The following is a 15,720-nucleotide window of genomic DNA, read 5'->3' on the forward strand; positions in this document are numbered from 1 at the left end:
CATGAATTAATTGCGGTTTGATATCGGAATGGAGTGAGCGAGTGAGTGAGTGAGTGAGCCAGTGAGGGAAATAAATAGTCATTTTTAATACCTCATTACCATTCAGTAAAAAGGTGTGTAGCTATTCTGTAGGAATAAATGGCCATTCTGATTGTATAGGAATCCTGCTGCTGAAAATAGTGACCCTCTTAAGATCCCAATGGTTGAGATTTATTTAGTGTGGGGTGGATTGAAGAAGTAAAAGTGTGAGCTCTTTGAAAATTTCCCCGGGGTTTCCCCTACAATGGCCTGTACAGGAGTGGTACATCTATCACAAATTGAAGTATATGAAAGGTTAGGGAAACAATTGCAACTTAGAAAAACGGGCAGAAGTGCAGTATTTTTAGGCGGTGACGCCTATATGCTATTCTCACCGGGGCCCGCGCGAACAAACACCCTAATTTCCCATTCCACGTGCCCAGTTACTTTGGCAACTGCAAGCCATGCCGCTGACTATGTACAGGTAAATATATAGCTTCTCAGTACACGTGTATTCTGTCTTTTCGTGAAGTGCTGGCGTACTTTTGCATCGGCTCCTCGTTTACTCTAGCGTCATCGCTGCGCCCTCCGTCTGCCCATTACACAAGTCCTGGTGCTCTTATCTTGAAGTTTTGGCTACTTGTCTGACTGGTATATACGTTCAACATGTTTATCCTCACTTCGCTGCTGCTTCTCTATTTCAAGCGTGCCAACTGCAAATACACCACCCTCTAGCGCTCTAGCGATTCCTACAGAGAAGAGTCCGAGGTCTGTTATCTGGGTCTTCGCTCGCATGTTAGTCTTCCGTTCCTCGACCAGGTTTAGTTTGTTATACGGTTTTAGCCTATTCTACTTATTTTGCATTGTGTTATTTGCGGTGTTTGTGAAGCTACCTTCGCGTCCCGAGTTATGGTGTATTTGTCTCATTCGCGGCCCTTCCCTCGCTTTTTCGTTTCTTCCCTTTACCTGTTTTCTGTATTTTTAGTTGGGTTCTACTTATCCGATCTGGTTTTATTGTCTGTTTGTTTGTTTGTTTTTAAGGTTTTGTTCATTGCTCGGTTTTTGTCCCTATATTTCGTTTCCTGGCCTTTAGTTTTCGTCGCTTTGTCTCACGCCACGTGTTTTCATTCATCCCCCTTAGTGTTTTCTTTGGTTTTTGTTCTGCATTTTTTATTTATCGGTATTTTTGCATGGTATTTCAGTATTTAGTTTATTTCTGGCGTGGTTTCTCGTATTTTATATTTCATTGCTTGTTGTTTACCTCTTTAACTAGTTTGTCACACCTTTTTGGTTGCGTTGCGATCTCACCTTTTGTTCTACTTTCCTATTGTCCCTCCGTTAGCTATCGGTATTGTTTGTCTTTTCTTGTGTTATTGTTTAATTACATTATTTAGGGAACAGACAAAATAAAAAGCGTAAAACGGGAAGAGGAGGAAGGAGGAGAAGCTTAAACATGGGAGAAATGTAAAAAAAATGGAAATTAAGAGATGGAAAAGAAGAAGTTAAAAAAGGAAAAAGAAAAGAGATGAAGAGTTAAAAAAATGAGAAAAAGAAGAAGTCAGAAAAAGAAAAGAGAAAGAGAGAAGAGAAAAAAAGAGAAAAAGAAGAAGCAGAAAAAGAAAAGGAAAGAGAAAAGAGATGAAGAGATAAAAAAGATACGAGAAAGAAGAAGTAAGAAAAAGAAGCGAGAAGGAAAAAAAAAGAAAAAAGTAGAAAAGAAATGACGAGATTAACAAAAAGATATTGAGAGAAAGAAGACTTAAGTTACAAGATGAGAGAGAAATGAGAAACTTAAAAAAAAAAAAAAAACAAGAAAAGAGAACTAAAATAGAGGAAAAATGAAATGGAAAAATATGAAAGATCACTTATTATCGTTGTATCTGGAGGCGAGATTAACCGCCGCGTCGGCTTGTCCCGAAAGGGGTTATCTTAAAGCTTACACTCTATCCTAGACGGGGTATTTCGGGGCTCGCCGTGTGGTTGGTTTTTCCCGTTCCAAGTCGTTGTATGTTATCTTTGAGACTGCGTTTATATACTATTTTCGTGGTCTTGGTTGACTCCGGGGAGCTGTACAGCCCCCGAAATGATCCCGACCCCGAACTGATCCCCAACCCCGAACTGATCCCCAAATTGACCCTGAAATGATCCCGACCCCGAAATGATCCCCAGATTTTTCACGCTGACCCTGAAATGATCCCCAAGTAATTTTTGGAATGGCGATTAAGCATAGAAATTTGGATTGCTCAATAATAAGGAAAACTGAAGCCATAACGCAAAGTACAACTTAAAATAGGAAAATACTTTAATAAGTGCTATTATAACTGAGTGCAAAACGTGACCATAAAACAGAAACGTTTTTTTAATACTTATTTATGTTTCAAAATTGGTTATTCTCAAATAGCAACCAAGAACCGTTTTTTTTTTTTAATTTGTGCTTATTGGATTTTTATGTTCATAGACATACTTTCAGTCGTGAGAATTAATACTTAGTACTCACGATTGAATCAATTCAATTAAAACTTATTCAGAGAAAGTTTGCTTGTTAAAGCGGGATAAAGAAAGACAACATTAAATGCCCTTTAAATGTTAATTTTCGTTTAATTTGATTTATTTGTAAGTTGATATGTCGCATTCACATCATATCTGTTTTTGTCTTCTCGACGTAACCCGACACAGCGTCAAGCTTAATAAAGGCCCGTTTACACAGAAGATTTTTGTCGCGCAACTCAATGCAGTATCACGGCGATAAAATCACCGCTAGTTTAATTTATACGCTTGCAAACTCGCGGCGATTTCATGTTATCATCCCAGGTGATACATGTAACACCGATCACATCCTCAACCGAATGGCACTTCTAAGCCAAGAGGCCTTATTATTGAGCAGTCCACACCTCTACGTTAAAACGCCATTCCACAAATTACTTGGGGATCATTTCGGGGTCAGCATGAAAATATTTGGGGATCATTTCGGGGTCGGAATCATTGCAGGGTCAATTTGGGGATCAGTTCGGGGTTGGGGATCATTTCGGGGTCGGGATCATTTCGGGGGTTGTACAGCTCACTTCGGTTTTGATCTCGAGGTTGCGGTATTTTTCGGGCTTTAATCTTTTGGTAGCTGATATTGCGTTTGGTAGGGGGAAAACCCCGCATGGCGGGCCCCAGCACTCAGTTAGAAATGTCCATTTGCTTGCTTTTTGTTGCTGTTCCCTTTAGTTTCGTTTTGGTGACATATTTTGCTATGTTTTACTAGTGTCTTGCCGTAATTATATTGTAAATGCTTTATACACGCTTTCTGAGTTTTGGGAGGAAGACTCTTGTTTTCTTTCAAGTTTAAGAAAATGTACCGAGAAATCACCCACTTAACAAAGAAGGCAAAGAGAAAGAGAGCCTCGGAACGAGGTTGGCTGTTCTTAGCTTGGGGCTTACGTGAGCGGGTACCGTAGGAGTCGCCTCGTTCCCATAACTTAACTATAACCGGGGTGATTGAGAGTAAGGGCTCCGGTGGGAATTGTTTACTATTCTCACCGGGGCCCGCGCGAACAAACACCCTAATTTCCCATTCCACGTGCCCAGTTACTTTGGCAACTGCAAGCCATGCCGCTGACTATGTACAGGTATATATATAGCTTCTCAGTACACGTGTATTCTGTCTTTTCGTGAAGTGCTGGAGGACTGAAGCATTGGCGACCCACCCACCTCCCCGCAGCGATGACCTCTGTACTTGCCGTATTGGAGCTCTCGCTCTCTCTCACCTTCGGAGTCGCCTCGTTCCCATAACTTAACTATAACCGGGGTGATTGAGAGTAAGGGCTCCGGTGGGAATTGTTTACTATGGCCCGGTGAATGTCCAGTTGAATGTCCAGTTTTGGAAATGTTTTGATCCGCAGATCAAAACAAACAGTTAACCAATCATTGCTCGAATTTGGAGTCACATGATGCGAGGTCTGTTGACATAAAATATTCCTGCTCTGTCGATCGAAATTAGAATAAGGTGTGTTTTTTTTTTTTTTTTTTTTAATCTAGAACAGCGAAGTGTACAGAACTCGAATCTGAATGAAACAAGCTTCGTTCTATTAACTAAGCGGAAATTCACAGCTTACAGAAAGTAGAAAATATGCCATTGACCTCTCTTGGACAGGAATAAGTAAAGCGGAGACGAGCGCTTGCATTTTAAATGCTTTTCTGTCGCGCGCTATGCCCACACTATGCACTTGGTTTTGGTAAATTAAAAGAACTGAGCTATGAACTCCGCTTTTAAAATAAGATACTCTCGCAGTTTACGCCACATCATGCAAGTATTTAAGCATCCTGGGCCTAACTTTATTCACGGCTTGCAGGAAGAAAAAAAATATGCCGTTTATCTCTCTTGGCCGAGAGTGAGTAAAGCGGAAACGAACGTTTTCCGTCGCGCGCTATGTACATATCAGTGACACACTAAGCACTTGGTTTGGTAAATTAACAGGAGCTATGAACTCCGATTTTCAGATAAGATACTCTCACAATTATCCCGGGCATTAGCTTGGCGGCGTCTCGAATTCAAAAATTAAATGCGATGTCGCAAACTGACATGAAAACATTTACAGTTGGTATCGTGCCAGAACTGACCGGTCTAACAAATTGATAGTCGAAGGTTTGCATAAGCCGTTTAACTTATTACTTGTTTTCTACGAATTAAACGAAAAAGTAAATAGCTTCGTAGAAGCCACATGAATATTTGGCGCAACTGAGTCAAGAAAATAGAACACGCGTCGAAGGAAGCGACACATTACAGTGGCATTACATTGCTGCAAATCAAACAGCCTGGCTTGGCAACACAATAAAAATATTAGAAAAGAAAAATCCTTCGCGCAGCTCATAATCTGCTGGTCTTGTAGTGAAAACATAAAGTGAGCTGTACTGAGTTTTATCTTGCAATAAAAATGAGTCAAAACAAACCTTTCTAACATTTATTTCATCAACAAATAGGCGTCAAAAGGTGTCAAACTCTGCTTGAAGTGCTTCGCAAAATAGCTGGCCAGGAAATCAATTAGACCGATGACCTCAACTCGAAGGCTAGCTCAATCATTTGAAAACATCATGGCATTTGGAGCTCCTTATAAACATAACAACAAGACCGTCAGAACTCCTAGCTGGTTAGAATTAAGTTGACTACACTGAAATGAACGAACATACATTGACTAAAGTCTCCTTCGCCTTCCCTGGCATGGCGCAAACACGCAGCTCGCCAGGGTTCTCATTCCTTCCATGTTTTTCTAACTCCAGGTTACCCGGAGGTTATCAAGAAATGAATCTAATCGAGAAAATAATTTCCTTCGCTTCAGGCGAGTCCGTGCTTGGTTTCTTTTGCCAGATACCTAACCTGAAATCATACCCTCCCTCCCTACTACTGCTGCGGGGGAAGGTTCTTTTTTCCCTCTCGTTTTCGTAAAAAGAAAAAAGAACGCCTGATCACAGGTTACCAGATACCCTTCCTTTTAATACATTTCAATGTGCTTTTGCGCTTTTCAGCCGCGCGTCGACCTTCAGGGAGGGTATGATTTCAGGTTAGCATCCTGTTGTCCTTGTTGACCTTGTTGTGTCTTTAAAAACGTCCAGTAGATAATCTGTGGCGATCCTGGATATATTTAAGATGTTCTTTGACGTCAATTATCCATCAAGTCATCGACTGAAGCGAACGAAAAGAAGCCCAAATAGATTAGTTGTAAGCAGTCTCACTTTGCGTAGACGATGGCTTCCAGCAAAAATCGCGGCCCATCCACCCAAATTGCGGCCCATCGCTCAAATTTCGCACTGAATTTTTTCAAGGCTCAGAAAAAATTTTCACAAGAGATACATTGGATTAAAGCTGAAGAAACGACCCGAAAGACAACCAAAACAAACATACGCATCGAAAGTAAATTCTAACCTCCGCGCACAATCTAGCCTGCGTAGCTGGCGGTATTGTTGGGTTTTTAAGTGCCTAACAGTAAGCGGCGAAGCCGCGACAACGAGCGGCGCAGCCGCGAGTGGCTTGGGGAGGAGAAGCTTCTCCTCCCCAAGCCACTCGCGGCTGCGCCGCTCGTTGTCGCGGCTTCGCCGCTTGCTGTTGGGCACTTAAAAACCCAAAAATACCGCCAGCTACGCAGGTTACGCACAATCCGCCGTGATTTTACACAATTGTCACGCATAGCGCTTCTTCAATGCTTTCTTTGTGTTGTGTTACCATCTGGCAGGAAACGCACCACGGGAAAACTTGAAAAACGGGAAATATAAAATTCTAGTGGAGTCCACTCGGGAAGAATTGACAACCGCCATGTTGTTACGTCACGCTATTGTTTTCCACATTTCCAAAAGTGGACATTCTCCTGGAGACGGCCATGTGACTGATGTGAGGAGCATGTGAGGAGTGAAAGATTACTCCAACCGAGTAGCACTGGGAACTAGGCACTTTGTTGTTCCAGTTTCGGTGCGCCATCTTTGATTGTCAATGAGTATGAATCAACCAACGGAGACCACAACAGTAAAAAAAATTAAATAAATAAATAAAAGAATTTATTCACTGTTTCTTCGTTTTCTGTGTTGTTTTCTTTATGCGTAGTCGAAGACACGACAGCACTCTAGCCGGAAAATCAAATTTCCTCTTTTCTTATAATAATTGACAAGGGTGGCAACTCTTTCACCAACGATTTGAACACGCTTTACAAAATCACTTTGAACTCTTTCCTTCTCGCCTTTTGCGACAAAAATCGACACAAAAGAATGCTGGATAAATTTTGAATAAGCTCACCTGTCTGTTTCCTGAAAAGAAGCGTTTTCCAGAGAGATTGAGCTCCTTTTAGATGTTTTCCTCGGGGGTTTTTTCGTTATAGCTGCGGCCAGTTACCTTGGCACATTCGTCGCGATTTACGCGCCATCTAGTGCGAATCAACTACGCTCCCTCCCTCGCAGAGATTTTTTGCGCGAACCATTCGAGGCTAATAACTTAAGAACTACACGGTCAAAGCTTTTATTTTTTATATATTTATTTTACTAATGGACAAAACAAACGATTAAATAGATTGTTTGTTCGATCGTGTAAAATTTTGAACCGAGCGGGAAAAGTAAGTGTTCGCGCAAAAAATCTCTGCGAGGGAGGGAGCGTAGTTGATTCGCATTGATGGCGCGTAAATCGCTGACGAATGTGCCAAGGTAACTGGCCGCAGCTGTGACGAAAAAAAACACCGAGGAAAACATCTAAAAGGGAGCTCAAATTCTCTCTGGAAAACGCTTCTTTTTAGGAAACAGACAGGTGAGCGTATTCAAAATTTATCCAGCATTCTTTTGTGTCGATTTTTGTCGCAAAAAGGCGAGAAAGAAAAGAGTTCAAAGCGATTTCGTAAAGCGTGTTCAAATCGTTTGGTGAAAGAGTTGCCACCCTTGTCAATTATTATTAAGAAAAGAGAAAATTGCATATCTGAAATCCGCTCGCGCACAAGACAGCCAGCATACGACAACAGTGCTGTCGTGTCTATCGACTACGCATAAAGAAAAACAACGCAGAAAACGAACGAAACCACGTGAATAATATTCTTTTATTTATTTATTTATTTATTTTTTACTGTTGTGGTCTCCCTGTGAATCAACTTTAAGAGCATCCATCGGCAAAACGCGTTTGATTTCTAACGTACAGTTAAACGGAGTTTTGGGGTCATGGGAGAATGATGTACTGGATAATTGTGAGCTCGCTTAAAGAACTTTTTTACCGTTGTACGTGTATTCGAAGTCGGCATACGTGATGGCAGACTAAGTTGACTGATGTTGAATTTGACGAGTGAAGGCCGGTTTGTGTCATAACTTTTGAAACCTTTCCAAAAGGGAGACCGATGGCAGCAGTATCTTGATTAGATTGCAAAGGTGAGCTATCTGAAATCATTGTTTGCTTTGACGTGCATTGTTGTCGATAATATTTAACTTTTCCCTTCGCGACTCGCCATCTTCCTTTTACTGCTTTTGATAATATTTATTCGGGTATTTATCTAGCCTGCGTTGCAGACGAACAAAACCCCGGTATAGTGTGGTTTTGTTTGTCTGCAACGCAGGCTAGTATTTATCTCAAGCCATTAAAAATAACACAGTGACGGTATCCGTATTCCTATTTGTACGAGAAGCCAGAGTTCAGAAAGAACTCCTACCCTATTGCTGATTTAGCTGATCTAAAATGTTTTGTTTGATAAGTTGCATAAATGCATGTAAGTGATTCAAGAAAGCGGCGTTGACTTCATTACATTTCAGACCATTTCAATACGGAAATGTCACACAATCTTCAGTATCGACTAGGTGTGGAAATCAATCCTGGGCCTTTCTGTTGCTAAATGACGAAGTTCATAATGATTTAATGTATTTATCTTATCATACTGTAGGTTTGTAATGTATTGGAGGTTCGTTTTGTAGTCAAGGCAAATAAAAATTAAAATGAATAAGAAAAATGCAATTTCTGGGATCATTGTAAAGCGTCATCGCCTGTGCATGCATGTATGCGAGCCGGTTATTTAAAAAAGGTATATGAGGGGTACCTTAAATTAATGGCTTTTCCAATACAGGTAGGTATTTTTGTGGGATGTGGGAGTGGGATGGGTAAGTTTAGTTTTACAGGTTAAGCCTCATTGTCAAAGATTATCTCCAGTTCTAAAACACGCCCGTCCTGCCTAACAATTCAAAAAGAAAGGTGCTGGTGATGGTACATGTCATTGTATTCTAACAATTTTAGTTGCAAATTCTTTGACTTGCAATCCGCTACTTACCAATAAATCAACACAACACTGTGATATATAAAACAACTTTTAATAAATAATATTTACAAAGACTTGAGTAAAAACGAAACAAAAACAAATTTAAAAAATATCATTCTGCAATTACTATTTACACAAATCAAAAAATTGCACTAAAACAGGCAATTAAATATTTAGGAAAAAATCAAAAAAAGAAAACAAAAAGCAATAAAATGTAATCCAATCTGTGGAATCTGTAGAAAACAAAAAGAAATATTGTGCACTTGTCTTCATTAACCTCTGAGCCTTGCTCTTATTTTATTTTGTTTACTTGGTGGTTTAGGGTTAAGGAAATGTAATACAAGTACTTACTATATGCTATATATGTCCGGCCACACAATAATAACAGTAACCTAGCGGGAACAATAACGGTAACGGACGGGAAGATCCTATGAAAAAGAACGAAGTTTATTGAACTGAAATCAAACTTTCAAGAAGCTGCAACTGCTAATTTGTTTTGTAGTAGTCAAATTGTTATATAATTTCTTCTTTCAAGGTGGCAATGTTAAGCTCTGGGGGAGAGGGGGGGGGGGGTACTCGATATAATTCCAGGTAGAGAGGTGCAGCCTCTAAACCCTGACAATGTTTAAGACACGAACGTCTGATTTTCCTACCCTGTTTAAGACAGGATGCCAATTTTTGATACGCCGCCTCACTGGCTTTGTTGTGATCGCGAATCAAGCTAAGTATTAATGCTGAAATCAACGTAAGTCAGCAATATGGAAGAATGTGTGAAAATTTGGCTTGTTACACCTCTGCAGGCATATAAGTCTATCCTGTCTGACATTGGTGCATGCAAGAATACCCCATTTAAGATGAAAAGGGGTGAAATATATACCCCATTCAAGACAAAAAAGCCTGAAAACCATACCCTATCGGGCTGCACGTCCCCGTTTAGCCCTAATAAGGGAGTACCCCCACCTCGGGTGTCAAGCAATGCATGATTATAGATCTGGAAAGATACCACATGGGTAGATGCAAAGTTGTATTTCAAAACAGCTATCAAAAGTTCAGTTCAAGCAGCTATGAGGGTCTCTCAGAAAGAACAAATGCAACTGCTTTCTATAGATTTTGCAAATTAATTCTTTCTATATAATTTATCTTTCTAGCGCTACAGAAAATTAAAAAGCTCTAAATTAGAAATTCTAATATTTTTCTTACCAGATGGTGTGATAATATAAAATGTGACAGGCCAAACACGACTCCCGCTGGTTGCGAAATGTTAGCCTTCAGTCTGTTAAGTGTCGCAAAACATTTATCTGTCCAAGTAACGCAACCCGTGACATGAAACCTTAAAAATATATCTATAGCGTGCACGTAAATTTAATTAACCAAAACATATGTATTGTAAACAAGAACCGGATGAGACATTGATTGTTATCAAAAGTAATTAAAATAAATGGACTTGACAATTTAGAGATAAGGCCTTTTAGCAAGCCAAAAGGAGATCGCGTAACAAGTGTTTAAGTGCTAGTATGGAAAGTCAAGGTTCAGATTGTTATGATCAGAATTGCAGATTGTTGACTCGTCGTTGTAAGTTGTACTGAACTGTTGGGAATAAAGTTGAAATACAGTCCTACGTTATTACTGATCGTGAGTGGAAAATTCCCGAATTTTGGATGTCAGATTTAGCGCATGCGGTCTACGATTCTGTATATATTCTATATATGTCACACAATAGCGGAAATAGCGTGTACTACTGTTTGTCACACGGCTGCGTGAAGTAGCGTTTATTAAAAGCATACAGTAAATAATTGTTTGATTTTTTGGGAGATATGTAAACTTCATCTTAATACCGTTGAAAACCGAATATGTTGTTGAATGCTTCTTTTTGTAAGAACCATTGTTAACCGAATTTCAATTTTTGGACCGAACTTCAAGCAGCCCGACGAAACAACAACTTTTTTTTTGTCTTTCATTTAGTCACAGCAAAAGGTCCATACATTGTAACGTTACAGAAATGCTTCCGATGTTTTTGTGGAGATAGGGAACAGCATCTGCTAAGTTCTTCTATTAAGCCTTTTTAATACTTTTTACCTTTTAATACGTATTGAACACCGTTATATTGTCGGGCGTATTTTAAAGCGAAATTGATCATGAATTCTATTTTCTCGCTTTTGCAAGCTGCTCTGAGTAACAACTTGTGGCATGTGACTGTGTAAATTTTTCTCCATTTCAGTCGCGACACCATTGTTTGATTTTTAGGGAGATATGGAAAATTCATGTGCTCTATTTTTATTATGCCACTACGATTGTGTAAAACATTGAATATGCTATTGAATGCGGTTATATTATTGCAACTGAAGCTTGGGCCAACTTTTAAGAAGCACGACAAAGTTACTCTTTTAATCAGCTTCAGTAACAGCGAAAGGTTCTCATTATGTTACGTTACATGTGTATTAAATGCTTGCAATGTTTACTGGAGATAGGTAGAACATCTGCTTCATTTTATAATTGTACCTTTTTATACTATAATTTCAGCGTTCAATGTGCTCTTGAACATCGTTACATTGTTGGATATATTTTAAAGCGAAATTGTATACGATTTTTCCGCTTTTGCAAGCTGCTCGAAGTCACAGCTTTCTGCTTATGATTGTGTGAATTCTGCTTTATTTTCTCGTACGGGTCAGGACCATTATTTGATTTTGAGGAAGATATGAAAAGTTCATATGCTTTTTTTCTACGATTGTTTCTTTAATAATCGCCAAAAATGAAATCCAGAACTCCAAACAAGCCATTCATTAACATACTGTACCTCCAAACTTCAGAAATAATGTAGTGTAATCGTTAATTCCTCTAGCCAGCACTCACTTTCATTATGAAATTCCTAGTATAAACCTGGTACACAGGCAACCCGAAGCTATTGTTGCCAACGAGACAGCCGAGCCAAGAGGCGAGGCTGTCGAGGCGGCAGAATCATAGAGCCGTATGCGTATGAGTGAAAAGGCAGAGAAAATCTTAAGTTCTGCGTAAGGGACTTTTTTTTACCATATTTGGGTGTAAGTTAACCCCATATTTGGATTGTATTGTTCTTCCCAACTGGTTCCCAGTCTCTCACTCCTTGCATTTTTGCTAGAGAGCAAATGACCAAAATGGCGTCCACGCGGCTCGCTGTTAAAATTTTCAATGTGGTCATTCATCCCTTTACCGATAAATACACCTTTAGGGAATTATAAATCGAAAGAGAATACCCTACAGAATATTCGATCGCCGAAAAAATGAACATCAAGGTCTTCAAAGCGATGAAATAATCTTTCGACTTTGGAGTCCTTTGATTTACGATCGAAGAGAGACATGAAAATCAAAAGCGGACTGTTGACTTCAAAAATAGAGTTTTCTTGACTTATGAGAATGCTGACGGGTAAATGCTTCCTTTTAGTGTCGATTGTGTTTATAGTAATTGTTTGATCGATGATTTATTCCGAATCAAATACCGTTTATATTTTATTTGGCACGCATTTTCACTCTGCGTAGGAATAACGAGGCCTTCCAAGGGGTAAAAGCGACAAGCGACTTGACCCTGAAAACTGGCGACATGGAACATTTTAAAAGCGACAAGCGACATCCATTACAGCACTGAAATGCGACAGAGACACGAAGCGACAGCAAAACAATGGGTGCACAACACAAGGCTGCTAGGTGTCATCATAGACCATAAGCTCACCTGGTCGAAACACCTTTCAGATCTGAAAAGAAATTTCTCTAAGAAGTTAAACCTCCTGAAAAATGTTCATTTCTGAAAAGAAAAGCTCTTCTCGACCTTGATTTCAAAGTCATACTGCCGTCTGTTACGTATGGCATCATTGTCTGGGGGGGGGGGTTGTAACAACTCTGACCACATACAAGCACTTGAAACATTGCATCGCAGGGCAGCGAGAATTATCTTCAACTTGTCATGGGACACACCATCGGATACGGTGATGGAAATCACTAAGTGGGACTCAATACTCGATTTATACAAACTCAGTCTTATTAAGCTGTTTTACACTTGAATATTGTAATCGAAAAGATTCCTAAAACGATTTCAGACTTAGTAACGTGGAGATACGGACCCTAAAACCTAAGAGGACACAAAAAAGCGGTTGTCCCACGATTTTCAACGTCCTTTTTAAAGAACTCAATCCAGCACAGAGGTGCAGTCTTATGGAATTTTGTGTCAAGCTACTTTAATAACGCTACCAACCACAAGCAGTTTTGCAAAAAGGCGGGAATGGACCCCATATTTAAAAAACTTAATTTTGGCAGTTTGTCGATCCAGACAACTCCAAAACACATGTGTGATTTCAATTTTCAATTTTCTTCTTCTTATTTTAGTTTATTACAATGTAATATTAATTTCTCTTAGGTAGGTAGTTAGTCACACACGTACACATGACCCCTCAAGCATGTATTTGCTTTAAAACAGATAGTGGTTAAATAAAGGTTTATTATTATTATTATTATTTTATTATTATTATTATTATTATTATTATTATTATTACAAGTGAAACCGGTAAAAACAATATATAATTATATATTCCATAGAAAACAGGAAAATGTGAAAAGGTTAAAAAATAGATTAGTCTGAATAAATCTGCAGCTTACAGTACTTTTATAAGTAAATGCCTACATTGTGCGGTTCCAGAAAATTTAATACTCACCCCAAGCATGGTCAATGGAAATTCCGAAGGGGAGAGAGGGCGCAATAGCCCAAATTTTTAAAATAAAGTATGAAGCTAAACTGAAAGTTCCAGGGGGTCGGAAGGGTCCAATCTTGGGGTAGGTATGGATATTTTTGGAACCACACATTATAATTAAACTGCCATTAAGGTCTGGACACACTAGGCGACACGTCGCTGCAACACGTTGTTTTTACCGGTTTCACTTGAATAATAATAATAATAATAATAATAATAATAATAATAATAATAATAATAATAATAATAAACCTTTGGGTCTGGTCCGGGGCCCCCCATTTAACCACTATCTGTTTTAAAGCAAATACATGCAGGGGTTTGAGGGGTCATGTGTACGTGTGTGACTAACTACCTACCTAAGAGAAATTAATATAGTTTTTTTTTTTTTTTTTTTTTTTTTGGGGGAATAAAAATGAACGGTCCCATAGACTTACGCCCTCCTTCTGCAAATATCTATGCAGGGTTGTGCAACACACCACCACGTTGTAGGGGTTTCATTACCTGGGTCCCGCCTGCTAATAAGAACCCTAACTTTGTTAAATTTTAAAAGTTCTGTTATGCCACCAGATATCATTGTGGTATACAGTAAAAATATCATAACCTAAAATTTAAGAACCTGTTGGACTAAAATTTCTATTATTTTACCTGCTGCAATTTTTGCAATTCGCAAACATAGCGTTTCAGCTGACCGAAAGCCAAGGTGAGCAGTACCGGGGTAGTAGTCAGAAAGGGGTGTACCATTCAAATTTTCACGCCCAGTGTTTCCAAGATTTTGTTTGGCAAACTCTCTGCGCTTTTCTTTGGTGGGGGCTTTTCCGCACAGTTCAGTCTCAAATTTTTTCTGGCAACTCTTTGCATCTGACACTGTCCAAACTGGTTCTGGACAGATGATTTTCATGTCGCCCAGTTGGCTGTGGTGCTCTGGGGCTTCTGGGATGGGATAGGTGGATTTGGCAGATGAACTGCCAGTAGATGATCTCTCCTTCCCATCCCCACATGTGCGTCTTATAATTTTTATTTCTTGCCCAGTCAGTGGGTGTTTAATTGTTTTTAGCTCTTGAAGTTGTTTATAAACAGCATGACCACATTTTTTTGATGTCTCATAGTCATCATTCCCTAACCAAAGGGCAACAGTTAAAACTGTGCTAAGCAAATTGTAGGGCTCAACTAATTTCACTCTTACACTGGTTTCTCCTGTGAAATGACGAGACCATTTTAGCCAGGGAAAGCCATCTGTGTAATCCATTAGAATCAGACAATTATTGGGTGTGTTGATTACACTCTGTGTACCAGGTTGGGTAAGAAACAATGAAATGTATTTTTCAATGTCAACATGACCCACAACCACTTCTCCAAATTCATTGAATTCTAGACCAATTTGTTTCAGTAATTCTTGGTGGGTGTCATTCAGATGACCAAAAATCTCATCCTTACTTAAAATTGGATTGATGCCAATGACCCTTTCCAATTTTTTCCCCCACTTGTTTCTCAGTACATCTTGTGTTTCTTTTTGTCCAATCGCAAGTGACCCCACAATTCCAGCAGAAAATTCCATAAATGCCGAGTGCTGTTTTCTAAAAACACAAGGCATAACAACATCCCTGAAAAAAGAACCATTGTCAATTTCGAGGAGCCAGTCGCAAGAATGGGGTTTGTTCTTTTGAACTATTTCAGTGAACACTTGCCTCTGGTTATAGAAACCATTGCTTGGCGAGGGCTCTGGACAAAACAGTGCTTGAAGTTCTGGGTAGCGCAGGAACAGTTCATTTCGGAACTTGCATAATTTGCTGTGAAAATCGCCAGTTCCATCAGTTCTGTGCAGCAAAAAGTCGACAGGTGACAATTTTGGCAAGCCTTGGTAAAACTAAATCCACAAGTTCTTCATCGTTCAGACAGTTCAGTAGTTCGCTGACCCTTTGCTTCCTTGAATAAGGGTTAATCTCGTCGTCTAGAAATTTTTCTGCGCATTGTCTCAAGGAAACCCGTTTCCGGGAGGTTGGCAAGCCATCCGGTTTGTGCTCCGGATAAAGACGAAGATGTTCGCTCAAATTCTTTTTGTTTTTGTAAAATTTATCACAGTTTTGAAATGGGCAATGAAGACGAATTACTGACTCGGCGTTAAGCACATTTTCCTTAGCTCGACAAGACATCCAAACATAATAAAAAGCCTCAATAAAAAACAATTAGCCGGCAAAAGAAACAATACGTAAGTACTTTAAATGTTGGATGTCGCCCCGCGT

The 15,720-nt window shown here is 39.4% G+C and overlaps 1 protein-coding gene and 1 pseudogene across 1 annotated transcript in view; one reads left to right on the top strand and one right to left on the bottom strand.

Moving 5' to 3' along the window:
• Positions 1-7,617: 7,617 nt before the first annotated feature.
• LOC144658788 (neprilysin-1-like) overlaps positions 7,618-15,720 on the top strand; it is an 86,998-nt gene continuing 78,895 nt past the window's right edge. The window contains exon 1 of the mRNA XM_078519268.1: positions 7,618-7,890. The gene's annotated coding sequence lies outside the window, so the exon portion shown is untranslated. The remainder of the gene's footprint in view (positions 7,891-15,720) is intronic.
• On the bottom strand, positions 14,082-15,630 carry LOC144657925 (uncharacterized; annotated as a pseudogene).

This window comes from Oculina patagonica, chromosome 6 (assembly GCF_052425735.1).
Source record: "Oculina patagonica isolate OP01 chromosome 6, crgOcupat, whole genome shotgun sequence".
NCBI classification, from domain to species: Eukaryota; Metazoa; Cnidaria; class Anthozoa; order Scleractinia; family Oculinidae; genus Oculina; species Oculina patagonica.